This window comes from Salvelinus fontinalis, chromosome 19 (assembly GCF_029448725.1).
Source record: "Salvelinus fontinalis isolate EN_2023a chromosome 19, ASM2944872v1, whole genome shotgun sequence".
NCBI lineage: Eukaryota > Metazoa > Chordata > Actinopteri > Salmoniformes > Salmonidae > Salvelinus > Salvelinus fontinalis.
Window position 1 is genome coordinate 18,063,388 of NC_074683.1, and position 15,494 is coordinate 18,078,881.

The 15,494-nt window shown below is 42.1% G+C and overlaps 1 long non-coding RNA gene across 1 annotated transcript in view; it reads left to right on the top strand.

Moving 5' to 3' along the window:
* Window positions 1-14,674, top strand: part of LOC129816451 (uncharacterized) — a 64,704-nt gene extending 50,030 nt beyond the window's left edge. The window contains exons 2-4 of the long non-coding RNA XR_008753557.1: window positions 7,285-7,395; window positions 10,065-10,183; window positions 10,958-14,674. This is a non-coding gene — a long non-coding RNA (uncharacterized LOC129816451). The remainder of the gene's footprint in view (window positions 1-7,284; window positions 7,396-10,064; window positions 10,184-10,957) is intronic.
* The last annotated feature ends 820 nt before the right edge of the window (window positions 14,675-15,494 follow it).

Genomic DNA, 15,494 nt, shown 5'->3' on the forward strand with positions numbered 1-15,494 from the left:
TTCAGCATTCAGTTTTGCGCAAATGCTGCCATCTATCCAAGGTCTTTGGTTTGGATAAGTTTTAATCGTCACAGGGGGAACAACATCCCCTATACACTTCCCGATGGACTCAGTCACCGTGTCAGTGTATACGTCAGTGTTATTCTCAGAGGCAACCCGGGAACATATCCCAGTCCTCATGATCAAAACTATCTTGAAGCATGGATTACAATTGGTCAGACCAGCGTTGAACAGTCCTTACCATGGGTACTTCCTGTTTGAATTTCTGCCTATAGGAAGGGAGGAGCAGGATGCAGACGTGATCTGATTTTCCGAAGGCCCTGTAGCCGTCCCGGGAAGGGATAGTAGCAATGGTAGAGAGTTTTTAATGTAGGTGTGGCGCAGACAACTTGTTGATAAAGCTTTGATAGCGTTTTCCTAAGATTTTCTTTACTAAAGTCCCCAGCTACAATAAATCTTGCCTCAGGATATGCGGTTTCCAGTTTGCACAAAGTCCAGTGTAGTTCCTTCAGTGCCGTCATGGTATCGGCTTCAGGGGCAATATACATGGCTGTGACGATGACCTAAGATCATTTTCTCGGGAGGTAATGCGGTCGGCATTTCATTGTGAGGTATTCTTGGTCAGGTGAAAAAAATTACTTGAGTTCCTGTACGTTACCACAATTGCACCATGAGTAGTTAATCAAGAAACACACATCTCCACCCTTCTTTTTACCAGAGAGTTCTTTATTTCTGTCTGCGCGATGTACTGAGAACCCAGCTGGCTGTATGGACAGGGACAGTATATCTGGAGAGGCCATGATTCTGTGAAACAGAGTATGTTACTGTCTCTGAAGGAGATCCTCACCCTGAGCTCATCTACTTTATTGTCATGAGGCTGAACATTAGCGAGTAATATACTCGGAAGCGGTGGATGGTATACACGTCTCCTGAGTTGGACCAAAAGTCCACTCCGAATACTTTTTCTCTGCTGGCGGTGTCTTGGAGCAGTTTCTGGAATACGTGGAATTGCCTTGCGGGGTATGAACAAAGGGTCCATTTCAGGAAAGTCGTATTTATGGTCGAAATGCTGGTGATTTAATGTCGCTCTAATATTCAAAAGTTATTTCTGGCTGAATATAATAGTGCAAAAGAAGTTCTGAGCTAATAATGTGAGAAATAACACACAAAAAGCAAAATACTGCAAAGTTGCTCAGGAGCCATGAACAGGGCGACCATGTCTATCGGCGCCACAACAATTTGATGTCAAAGCCTACTCACTGTGGTGTGTTGTTTAAAAGGCCACGATTAAACAGAATGACAATCTATAGTAGTCTAGTCCTGTAACTGCAGGCTACAGATATGTTCAACTGTAAAGACCCTTTCATTTTCTCTTATCTTAAAAGGGCAAGGTTCTCACGGTAGGCTAGAATGATTTTTGTTCAAAATGTGTGGTTGTAAGACCCAAAACGCAATTACATTATGTTTGCAGTGCTGTTCTTTGTTTATATTAACCAAAATGGGCCACAACAATAACAAAACATGCAGGCTGTATATGAGTAGCTCGCAAAAACATTTTTTAGTATGAAGTAGCTCTTATAAAAGAAAAGGTTGGAGACCCCTGCTCTAGCCCATACCATTTACATATGCTACATTTTATTATTTTTGTTGCAACTTCAGGCCGTCATTTATCGATATACATAGATGCCCCCCCCAAAAATGTAATTTGATAATGACAATGATAAATTAATAATACATTTGCAATATAATTTATGTGAACATAATCTATGACCAAATTGAAATGCAAAACTCAGTTTGCATTTTCAAGTTGACAGTTCTTGTTCAATGCCCTACCAGATAATATATTGAGAAAGAAAATTGTTCAAGAGAAATTCAGTCACTTTGGGTGGGATTTTCAGGGGAGGAGCAGGATATTTGTGAGAGTCACAGAGTCGGTATGGTTTCAGACCTGTCAATCGATCACTATGGGTGGGGTTTTCTGGGAAGGGATGTTTGAGTCACAGGGTCGGTAGGGTTTCAGACCTGTCAATTAATTATTGTGTGTGCTATTTTCAGGGATAGGAGTAAATTAGTAATCTAGTCATTAAAACACATTTTCAATATAATTTATTGTGGCAATACTTAAGAAAAATGGTTGTGTTCTGTTCATAAATATGAATTCTCTCTGTTAGGAATTGCAGGAAATCAAGATGAAATAGATGATTGAATAGGAATTAGTGATATAAAAGGACTTCCAATGTAAATGAAAAACATTTCACAACATAATAGAACATCAAATAGTGCAAATAGACATTGTTTCACAACACCAACACCAATCCATATCATTTAAATTACACACAATATGATTAAAAAGAGTTGTATAAACCATGTTCTCAATTATTACCATCAATAGAATATCAACAACCTATGTTAAAAACGATGTTCAGTGAAAAAACCTTGTGACCTACAGTAGGCTCGTTGAATGAGCCAACTAGCCAAATTGTTAGTGAATCTGACAAAGAACTGATTCATGAATAGGCAAAGTACTTCGAGACATATTCTGTTCTTATTTACAATAAAAGTGAGTCCAAAATGACAAGGCAGGGATGGCCACCGGCTCTATCTGACCTGGACAAATACATCTGTCTCCTATTAGGGACGGAAAGCACGGTGTTGCTGGATGAGGCTGGGAAATCTCTCCTCATTTCCACATTCAACAACTGAACATAGCGTCTTAATTTGAGTACCGTGTTTGGTTACACTTCATCATTTGTTTGCCAACATAGTATTGTGTGTTCTTACTTCCTCTAGGTGTGTGTCCAAGATTATACTTTTTTGGGTTGAAAGACTGAGGATTTTGCTATTTTCACCAGCCGCAACGTAATGTTAAGTGAGGGCAGCAAAAGGCTTTACATGTGCACATGTAAAGACCACCAAAAGAGGCACATTTTAGCGTTATCTGCCCACGTCGACGCATCTTTTGATGGTTTTGATGCTCTCTTTTGTATATGTATATTTGTTTCTGAATATAAACTGTATGTCGATATGACACGTTAGTTATTCCTCTATTTTGTAATCAACATACACTGTAGATTTTGCCAGACTGGACTGTGAGAAAATCAGGGCATTTAATGAAGTCCAGCTCAATATGGTGCCCTCTGGTGGAAGGGATACGGGTAACAAGTTCCCTTGTTTATTTCCTTCTTCAATGTTCATTCTTTTGACCATTTTTGCAAAGAACAACCCCAGTAACCAAATGGGTCCCTACTACGTGCTACCAGATGTATGTTTTTCTTTACAGATCACAGCTATACCAGACATGGCACAACAGAGGTAATGGTTCAGTTGATCTGAAATAGTGCTGAAATGATGCAACCGGTGTTACGCCCTTTGTCACAATTTTTTTTCTTTTTTTCTAGAAAATCGAACAAATTCCATTCTCCACCATCCACTTTATGCTAGAAATCGACAATCGTGGAATTGTCAAAGTAAGCGGAGGGATGATGAAATGTCAAACATGCGGTGTGCAACCCCAATAAATTAAGCCATGTATGGGGCCTGGAAGACCTTCTGAAAGGTGTAGAGCGTCCCACGTTCAGCCAGATCCGGAATGCACTTCTGGTGGGATCCTCATACCCTGACATTTGTAAAATGGCAATTTCTAGTGGACAGGTGCCATTTGAGATTCCAGTGGCCAAACATGTATGACTTTTATCATTCTTATCTGCAAGACATGACAAAACAATACATTAGCCAAATAATGTTTAACCAAATCTAGATCACATATGTATATGATTCAGTACACATCTCACTATGTGTAATCTGATTGAGGTTGTATTGTTACAGGAACGATATGGCACAGCGCGACCACAATTGTTTGAGGATCTAAATGGCATACTCCTTTTTTACCCCTACTGTGGGAGTGCCTAGGGCAGTGCAGCAGATGTCCAGCCGGAGGTAGATGACATGCGACTGTACACAAGCAGTCATGTGTACACTGGGACTCTGTGACCTAAGATACCCCTTTGAACTTGATTTTAGATGTGACATCTTCTATCTCTCAAAGCCCACCAACTCAGATTCACAGCATGCTTGAACATGACACGATATGATGGGGGAAATTTGGAGACAATGATGAATTTCTAGGTCTTCTGTCAGTTGATTTTGTAGCTGGATACAAATGCCAGGACAACATCACATACATTTATTTGATGCATGCCCTGAATACAGTGCATTCGGAAAGTATTCAGACCCCTAGACATTTCCAATATTTTGTTACATTAGTCTTATTCTAAAATATTTGTTTTATATCTCAGCAGTACACGTACAGTGGCTTGCGAAAGTATTCACCCCCCGTGGCATTTTTCCTATTTTGTTGCCTTACAACCTGGAATTAAAATATATTTTTTAGGGGGGTTGTATCATTTGATTTACACAACATGCCTACCACTTTGAAGATGCATTTTTTTTTTATTGTGATACAAAAACATATATGACAACAACAAAAAACAGAACTTGGGTGTGCATAAGTATTCACCCCTCCCCCAAGTCAATACTTTGTAGAGCCACTTTTTGCAGCAATTACAGCTGCAAGTATCTTGGGGTATTGCTCTATAAGCTTGGCACATCTAGCCACTGGGATCTTTGCCCGTTCATCAAGGCAAAACTGCTCCAGCTCCTTCAAGTTGGATGGCTTCCACTGGTGTACAGCAATCTTTAAGTCATACCACAGATACTCAATTGGATTGAGGTCTGGGCTTTGACTAGGCCATTCCAAGACATTTAAATGTTTCCCCTTAAACCACTCGAGTGTTGCTTTAGCAGTATGCTTAGGGTCATTGTCCTGTTGGAAGGTGAACCTCCGTCACAGTCTCAAATCTCTGGAAGACTGAAACAGTTTTCCCTCAAGAATTTCCCTGTATTTAGCACCATCCATCATTCCTTCAATTCTGACCAGTTTACCAGTCCCTGCCGATGAAAAACATCCCCACAGCACGATGCTGCCACCACCATGTTCCACTGTGGGGATGGTGTTCTCTGGGTGATGAGAGGTGTTGGGTTTGCGCCAGACATAGCTTTTTTCTTGATGGCCAAAAAGCTAAATTTTAGTCTCATCTGACCAGAGTACATCTTCCATATGTTTGGGGAGTCTCCCACATGCCTTTTGGGGAACACCAAACGTGTTTGCTTTTTCTTCTTGAAACAATGTTTTTTTTCTGGCCACTCTTCCGTAAGCCCAGCTCTGTGGAGTGTATGGCTTAAAGTGGTCCTATGGACAGATACTCCAATCTACGCTCTAGAGCTTTGCAGCCCCTTCAGGGTTATCTCTGATAAATGCCCTCCTTGCTTGGTCTGTGAGCTTTGGTGGGCGGCCCTCTCTTGGCAGGTTTGTTGCATTTGTGGCCTGCTGGAGGTCATTTTGCAAGGCGCTGGCAGTGCACCTCCTTGCACAAAGGCGGAGGTAGCGGTCCTGCTGCTGGGTTGTTGCCCTCCTACGGCCTCCTCCACGTCTCCTGATGTACTGGCCTGTCTCCTGGTAGCGCCTCCATGCTCTGGACACTACGCTGACAGACACAGCAAACCTTTTTGCCACAGCTCGCATTGATGTGCCATCCTGGATGAACTGCACTACCTGAGCCACTTGTGTGGGTTGTAGACTCCGTCTCATGCTACCACTAGAGTGAGAGCACCGCCAGCATTCAAAAGTGACCAAAACATCAGCCAGGAAGCATAGGAACTGAGAAGTGGTCTGTGGTCACCACCTGCAGAATCACTCCTTTTTTGGGGGTGTCTTGCTAATTGCCACCTTTTGATTTCCACCTTAATTTCCACCTTTTGTCTATTCCATTTGCACAACAGCATGTGAAATGTATTGTCAATCAGTGTTGCTTCCTAAGTGGACAGTTTGATTTCACAGAAGTCTGATTGACTTGGAGTTACATTGTGTTGTTTAAGTGTTCCCTTTATTTTTTTGAGCAGTGTATTATTGTATACATGTCCATAGAGATCTGCAAGTGACCTTCAAGCTCCATCACCAATACTGGACACTGGAAGACATCTATTTGACAGTTTATTCTTGTTTGAATGTTAACATTTTCTTAACCATTAATGTGTGCTTACTATTTTCCACTCAAAGGAAAACAAAGTTGGCAGTGAGTATTGTTAACCTGCCTTTACTTGTCCCTCTGTAAATATCATATCAACATTTTGTTTTTCACTCAATTATTCAGTTGTTATTTCTTGACTTTACCAGTCCCAACTGCAGGACACTAATTCCTTAGTCGCCTGTGAGGAAGCTTTCACAGTTGTATGTTTCTGAAGGCCTGCTTCATATTGAGCTGCTGTCTCGTGCTGAGAAGAGTACCACCTTTCTCTTGTCGCTACTTCAGCAATCACTGACCCCATCTGACCAAGCGAGCCCTACCGCACTTTCTTGGGAGAACTCCCCAGCCTTTGCTTTTCTCCACTACAGTGAAACGACTCGTGTGCTGCTTGATTGAAGAAATGGAGGCTATGAAGTTTCTCCACATCAACAGCCAACCAGAATTAATAATGAGACTTGCAGAGGAGTACCATTTTCTTTTGTTCTCGTGCCCTCCATCCCGACATTTCCCCAGGTTGATCCCAAGGTTCAGGACACATTAGGTCTCCAATCCACTAATCCGACAAGGTAATTGTTGGGGTGGCAGGTAGCCTAGTGGGTAGAGTGTCGGATCAGTAACCGAAAGGTTGCTCAGATCAAATCCCCGAGCTGACAAGGTAAAATCCTTTCTGCCCCTGAACAATGCAGTTAACCCACTGTTCCTAGGCTGTCATTGTAAATAAGAATTTGTTCTTAACTGACTTGCCTAGTTAAATAGAAAAAAGTTGTTGGAGTCATATTCTCTTGTTCCATTATTTGTGCTCCTGTGAGGGAGTTGTACACGGTAGATCCAGACACAAGACAGTTGACTGCAGGCAGACATCCCGCTCTCATTCCCAGCGTTTTCACTTTGTTCTGCACACATGGTAAATGACAAGTTACTGTGGTTTATACTTTCCTACAAGAAACACTTTAATAAGAAATACATTGAATATCACCACTGTGTTATTGTAGATACTTCACTTTATAGGCGTATGTCTCGGCTTCTCCGTCATGGAGAAAGCTGAGTCTGAATGTGCCATTCAATATTCTCCGGACAAGAGTTCTACACTGTATGCTCTATGTTCTCTGTCACTTATCTTTGACCTGTTTCTGTTTAACATCCTCCCCAGGCAAAGTGTCTGGAAACAAGTTTTGTCCTTTACATATACATATGTGTTTAGGTCCCAAGATTGTCATCTACGTACGCCTGCCAGTTGCGTACATACTGCCTGAGGAGGGACCCTGGATTCTTCCAGGAGACGTGGATCGGTTGCACTGGAGGAACGACTCGGGTCTGTTTTGCCTCGTTATCTCTCAAAACCTTTGAACACTTAACCATTAACCACACACGCCTATATTGTTGTATATGATATACTGTATGTGTTGATGTATTGATAGGATGAACTTTAATGTGCCCAAGGGGGAAATTGTCTTAGACACACAGTACTTACTTCTGTATACCAAATAGACACTACATTACACACTCAGTAAGTGTAGCTACATGCCAACGTGAATGCCCCACCCACATCAGGATTACCCTGCTACTTACTTTATTTAAAAAAATTCTAACTCAGGAATATATATATTTTTTAATGTGTGCTTTGGGTCCTTGTCTTGCTGGAAGATCCACTTTTGACCAAGTTTCCATCTTTCTTTCAGCGCAAAACCCGCCGGTGGTGTGTATGGCCAAAGACCTCTATTTTTGTCTCATATGGCCATAGCACCTGGTTACAATCCAAATGTCAATGCCATTTATCAAACTCTTGGACATTACATCTATTGGTTATTCGCAAAAAGCTTTTATCTGGCAACCCTTCCAAAAAAACTTGGCATTGGCATGGGGGTGGTGTCTAATTGTAGATTAAGAGACTTGGTGACCCCAAGATGCGACCAAGTTGTATAATTCTCCTTGGACTTTTCTTTGCCTCTAGAACCATCTTCCTCACTGTGCGTAGGGACAAGATTCACATGCGTCAAGGGTGCCAACATTATTGTATTAATAATACAACACGTTCAAAATACAATACTGTATTATGAAAGGTGTCCAACAGGTCGATTTTAGGTCCTGTACTTTACTGTTTATATATAAACAATATTAGTGTCATTGCAAAACACTAACATACAGCTGTATGCAGGTGACACTGTAAGCTATCAATCTGTCTTTATTGCCGTGCAGAAAGTTGAACAAAAATGACTTAATGCAGGTAACATTTTGAGTATTGAAGTGAAAAGAAATGACCGCATACCCTGTCTAGTTGATGACAACAGGTAGTTTGCAAGTAAACTTTGCAATATTGACACAGATATTATTGTTAGACAAACAAGGCAGTTCACCGACGCTACAGTACTTTAAAGAAAGGCAGTCGACTGCCGCTTTGGGTTCAGAGTTAATTATGATATAATAGACACCGAACAAAAATATAAACGCAACATGAAGCAATTTCCACAATGTTACTGAGTTACAGTTCATATAAGGAAATCAGTCAATTGAAATAAATTCATTAGACCCTAATCTATGGATTTCACATGGCTGGGAATACAGATGTGCATCTGTTGGTCACAGATACCTTAATGAAAAGGTAGGAGCGTGGATCAGAACAAGTCTGGTGTGACCACCATTTACCTCATGTAAAGCGACCTCTCTTTTGCAGAGTTGATCAGGCTGTTGGTTGTTGCCTGTGGAATGTTGTCCCACTCCTCTTCAATGGCTGTGTGACGTTGCTGGATATTGGCGGGATGTGGAACACGCTTTGTACACGTCTATCCAGAGCATCCCACACATGCTCAATGGGTGACATGTCTGAGTAGGCATGCCATGGAAGAACTGGAAGATTTTCAGCTTCCAGGAGTTGTGTAGAGATCCTTGCAAGATTATCATGCTGATACATTAGGTGATGGCGGAAGAATGGCATGACAATGGGCCTCAGGATCTCGTCACGGTATCTTTGTGCATTCAAATTGCCATTGATAAACTGCAATTGTGTTCATTGTCTGTAGCTTATGCCTGACCATACCACAACTGCACCACCATCATAGGGCAGTCTGTTCACAATGTTGACATCAGCAAACCGCTCGCCCACACACAATGCCAAACACGTGGTCTGTGGTTGTAAGGCCGGTTGGACGTACTGCCAAATTCTCTAAAATTACGTTTTAGGCGGCATATAGTAGAGAAATTAACATTCAAATCTCTGGCAACAGCTCTGGTGGACATTACTGCAGTCAGCATGCCAATTGCACGCTCCCTCAACCTCTGTGGCATTGTGTTGGGAAACAACTGCACATTTTAGAGGCATTTTACTGTCCCCAGCACAAGTTGCACCTGTGTAATGATCATGCTGTTTAATCAGCTTCTTGATATGCCAAACCTGTCAGGTGGATGAATTATCTTGGCAACGTTCATTTTACGACTATGAATATTCTCCTGTGAATACACTTGCAGATTTTGGATCTGTGCATGCTCGGAGTTCTGTTATTGTTGTCACGTTACCAAGAGATTCGTATCCTTATAGAAAGATTTGCATGGTCCTGGGGGCAGGTCCTTTTACTCCTGACCAATCATTTCCCTCTGCCAATCAATCAAATCTCAGGAAATAGTGTCACGGCTCCTCCTCTGCAGTGCAGGGGGCGGTTCCTCCTGCAGGCAGAGGAGGGTCGTTAGTGATTGGAGTCACCTGGGCTCTAAGTATTTAAACTGTTTCACTAATCACTTCTCTCGCTCTCTCTCTGCTCCTCCAGGTATGCTCATGATTTGTTTGTTCCTTTGTAGTTTTGCATAGTTTTCACTCAGTCATGTTCACACACACTTATTCACGCATCCATGCACTTTACATACACCTTACATTATAATACTTCCACACCTCATTTCTTTTTCTTAGTTATAAGTTAATAGTTTTTTTTATAATAAAGAACACTTTTAATTGGCCTATACCTGTTGTTCGTGTCCCCTCATTTGTCACAGGTTATGAGCCGGCTTGTGACAAGTGGGGGGGAGAAAAAGGAATGAGGTGTGGAATGCTGAAGCAGTGAAGATGGGTCCAGGCCGAGGGATCCTAAGAGGCTCCCTGTGAGTTGGCAGAGGTCAGTAGGTTGGTAGGAATAACATGTGCTTCAGTAAGGTTGGTTTCTTAGCCATTGTTATCAACTGTACTGCAGAAATTGAATTTATTTTACATTTTATTTTACCTTTTATTTAACTAGGCAAGCCTAGGAACAGTGGGAACAGTGGGTTAACTGCCTTGTTCAGGGGCAGAATGACAGATTTTCACCTTGTCAGCTCTTGGATTCGATCTTGCAATCTTTCAGTTACTAGTCCAACGCTCTAACCACTAGGCTAACCGTCGCTCCTGTAACATACTGTACATCACAGAAAATAGATGTTGTGGTGGCAGCTGTAGAGAAGTACTTTGGTGTATGAGATTATACTGCAGAAGAGTTACAAGATGTTTTGAACGATAGTGTCCCGCCCTCCCAGGCTGGAGGCCTGGTGTAGGATCAGATAGGGCCCAGTAGTGGTGACGTTTTAATGCGTGTAGGGTTCGTAGGTAGGAATATTACTATTTATTTTTTTCTTTAGTCCTTTGCCCCTTCCCGTTTCATGTTATAAAGTGTAATAATTTCACACGGCAGAACAGGTGGAAACACACGGCTAGACTTGAGAGCTTCAAGTTCCTTGGTGTCCACATCACCAGCAAACTAACATGGTCCAAGCACACCAAGACAGTCATGAAAAGGGCACGACAAAACCTATTCCCCATCAGGAGACTGAAAATATTTCGCATGGCTACTCAAAAGGTTTACTATTTGTTTGACTATTTGTCGTCCCCCGTCCCCCCCCCCTTATATCCTCAAAAGGTTCTTCAGCTGCACCATTGAGAACATCCTGACGGGTTGCATCACTGCCAGGTGTGGCAACTGCTCGTCCTTCGACCCCAAGGCACTACAGAGGGTAGTGCGTACGGTCCAGTACATCACTGGGGCCAAGCTTTCTGTCATCCAGGACCTCTATACCAGGCGGTGTCAGAGGAACGCCCTAAAAATGATCAGACTCCAGCCACCCTAGTCATAGACTGTTCTCTCTGCTACCCCATGGCAAGCGGTACCGGAGCGCTAAGTCTAGGTCCAAGAGGCTTCTAAATCGCTTCTACCCCCAAGCCTCCTGAACATCTAATCAAATGGCTACCCAGACTATTTGCTTTGCCCCCCCACTTTTTTTTTTTTTACACCGCTGCTACTCTCTGTTATCATCTATGCATAGTCCCTTTAATATCTCTACCTACATGTACATATTACCTCAACTAACCGGTGCCCCCACACATTGACTCTATACCGGTACCCCCCTGTATATTGTCTCGCTATTGTTATTTTACTGCTGCTCTATAATTACTTGTTACTTTTATTTCTTATTCATATTAGATTTTTTTTTAAACTGCATTGTTGGTTGAGGGCTTGTTGGTTGAGGGCTTGTTGGTTGAGGGCTTGTTGGTTGAGGGCTTGTTGGTTGAGGGCTTGTTGGTTGAGGGCACTGTAAGGTGTTGTATTCAGCGCATGTGACTAATAACATTTTATTAGATTTGAGAAATGGATGAATAGGAAGGCTGTAACCAACCTCCCACTCCAGTACAGTAGGTGGTAGTGTATGCACCTTTCAGTTGGTTGTGATCTGCTAATACAAATGTGAAGAAGTAGAGAAGAACGTAATTGACTGACGCACGTTTCCTTGCAATCAGGGTGGAGGCAGCATAATGCTGTGGGATGTTTTTCATCCTGCGTTGTCTTGGTTATGTGCTTAGGGTTGTTGTCCTGTTGGAAGGTGAACCGTCTCCCCAGTCTGAGGTCCTGATAGCTCTTAAGCAGGTTTTCATTAAGGATCTCTCTGTACTTTGCTATGTTCATCTTTCCCTATATCCTGACAAGTCTCCCAGTCTATGCAGCTGAAAAACATCCCACAGCATTATGCTGCCTCCACCATGCTTCACCGTATGGATGGTGCCAGGTTTCCTCCAGATGTGACGATTGGCATTCAGGCCAAAGAGTTCAATCTTGGTTTCATCAGGACAGAGAATCTTGTTTCTCATGGTCAGTCTTTAGGTGCCTTTTGGCAATTCCAAGCAGGTTGTCATGTGCCTTTTACTGAGGAGTGGCTTCTGTCTGGCAACTATACCATAAAGGCCTGATTGGTGGAGTGCTACAGAGATGGTTGTCCTTCTGGAAGATTCTCCCATCTCCACAGAGGAACTCTGGAGCCATGTCAGTGACCATCGGGTTCCTGTTCACCTCCCTGACCAAAGCCCTTCTCCCCTTGATTGCTCAGTTTGGCCTTGCGGCCAGCTCTAGGAAGAGTCTTGGTGGTTCCAAACTTCCTCCATTTAAGAATGATTGAGGCCACTGTGTTCTTGGGGACCTTACCCAGATCTGTGCCTCGACACAATCCTGTCTTTGCGCTCTACGGAGCATTTCCTTCAACCTCAAGGCTTGGTTTTTGTTTTATGCTCTGACATGCACTGTCAACTGTTGGGACCGTTATATAGAAGGGTGTGTGCCTTTCCAAATCATGTCCAATCAATTGAATTTACCACAGGTGGACTCCAATCTGTTTTTTATTTTTAACACATTTATAAACATTTCCAAACCTGCTTTCGATTTTTCATTATGGGCTATTGTGTGTAGACTGAGGAGAGAAAAAAAACGATTTACTCAATTTTAGAATAAGGCTGTAATGTAACAATGTGGAAAAAGACAAGAGGTCTGAATACTTTCCAAATGGCCCGTATTAGCTAGTTAACCATCTGATAAAGTTTATTGTTGTGGTTCGCTCTTGTCCCAGAGCCCCCGATGCTTGGCAAGTGATCGCCAACATCAAAAAATGGGGCGACAATATCAGTCCCTCTACCCATGTCTGGTCCGCCTTCAGCTGGCAGCCAGGCAGTTCCCCTCTGTCCCCAACATTAGGCCGCCTCACCGCCGGATTCCTGTAACTTCGGACCACCGAGCCAACGGTGACCCTCATTGCCCCCCACGACACCCCCTCTCTCTGAGGCACCCCACCTCCTTCTAGGCAGAGGCACTCATCGCTGCGCCGTGCACCACCGTCAATGATTGTTGGGGGAAGCTCCATGTGCCCTAGAGCTCTCGGCGCTCAGCCATCCCAGGCAGCTGGCTCCTTGCGACCTAGAAATCCACAACCTCCCCCTCCCTAGATAACCATCATTGGGAGTTCCAGTGTACAGGATGTGGTGGTTAATAATGGCCCACAGACATTCTGCTACCAGAGTGTGTGACATCACGTGGGAGCTTGCAGTCTTTCTCGACCAAAACCCGGAGCTGCACACAGTGGTTGTGCATATTGTATTTGTCTCCACTTTTCTTAGGCCTATTAGATAGTTGCAGACTATCATTTTTAATCTGTTTGTCAGTGTCAGCTTAGTATAGGCTAACCAGTAAATTTTTGTCATATTAAAAAATATTCTCAGGTCATATAAAGTGGAATAGAATTGCATGAAATTTGATTAGAAAATGCAACTGTTTTCCAGGCAAAGAAAGGAATCACAGTGATTGAGTTATATTATTAGCCTAAGTTGTGACTATCCAATTTACTCGTCACATTAGGAATAGTAGGCTATCTTACATAAGTCTGCAAATGTGGTGATGCATGGAATGCTTTATTATAAATGTGAAAATTTGCTTCCCCAAACTTCAGACTCATGTGCCACCGATGCCCCGGTACCAAAAAAAATAAAATGTCTCGGTAATCCCTCCCCGTTTCAGTACTTGTCCAATAAGAAATGAACATTTTCGTTTTCTTTTGCCAAAACATTCAAAAAAATGTCCCGTGTGTGCCCTAATGAACACAGCCCTACATTACCAGGATCAGAATGACCCTGAAGCTGGAGACACCAGCGGATAAGATAATCAAATAGTTAGCTGCAGAGGAGAATCTCGAGATGGTGAATATAACAAAAAGATGAGGGCTGAGTGGATACATTTTCAGATACAGAGGTGATATAGTGACCCAGGTGAAACTTCTGACATGACAAGGCTACGTTTCTAAGAATATGCAGTGTATATAATACATCCACTATTGAAAACCATTTATTTGAAATACATTAAATTGTACACTCTTGTGGTTGAGTGTTAGATTTCTAATGCTCAACCATTAATTACTTTTCTGATGTTTAAAAAAAAGATGTGTCATGCCAGTGAGCGGAAGTTGTTTCAAACAGAGCCAATGAAAATACGTCTGAATTTTGTTTTTAATCCTCAATGACATTTAATGTGTGTATTGTTGTATTTGGCAACTCTATGTATTTTACATTTGTCAAATCAATTCCGATTCGGTTCTGGTTTTACATTTTCATCTACTGTACAGTACTAATGGCAGTTCTACTTTTCACAAGCAGGTAGGTGTGTTACGCTGTACAAGTTCATTCATGACAGTTCATTTCTGAGCCCCAATGGCTGCGTATAGACAGGTAGCCCAATACTGATCTTTTTTTCTCACAAATTGGTCTTTTGATCAGATACTGTCAAATCAAATATTTCTCAGAGCCGATCAGTCAAAAGACCAATTTAGTGAAAATAAGATCAGAATTGGGCTGCCTATGTAAACACAGCAAATGAGAAGTTGCATCAATCTCTACAATCAGTAATCTGAGTGTCAGCCCATATTAAGCATGTATCTGCACATGTCTGTCTAACAAATGTCGCTTTTTACTCATTGTGCTATAAATGCACCACAGTACTTTCATTTTGAAATTAGGTTTACCTTCAAAGAGCCTATTGACCATTGTGTAATAATGATGTGTTTAAGCCAGACATGTGTCTTAATTAGTAGCCTACAGCAGTGAAGTATTAGCGTTCAGTCTAACCTCAAGATTTTATCGGATTTATGTCAAATTCTCCCTCGGAGGCTTTTGTAAAAGGCTTTGTTTACCGGGGAGTGTTGTTGCAATGTTAGTTTCCAGGTAACTGTCACTAAGGGTATTACTGGTTGCTGATCAGTAAGTAGAAAACTACATGTAGATGGTGCAGTATGTGTTGATTTATTAGATTCTGTTAAGTTGGAGCAGTAACAATAACTTCAAAGTGTACATTCTGAAAAATACAACTTTAGAAAGATGTCATGACCTTAAACTGGCATTATCTTGGCCTTGCTGGCAGTCCAATTGCTGTATACTTGCAAGGCACAGAAAATCAGAGCATAAATCGGTCAAATACATACAGTATCTCCAATAATTGAATACATGAGGTACACTTGGTTCAGCTTGCCTGGCATGGAGTTTTCACACTATTCCATTGGTTCCATTGTACCTGACAAGCTAAATCAAGCACACCATAAGTTTTAAAACATGAGATATATGTTGGATATTCAGTCTGAATCCAAGGTCATAAC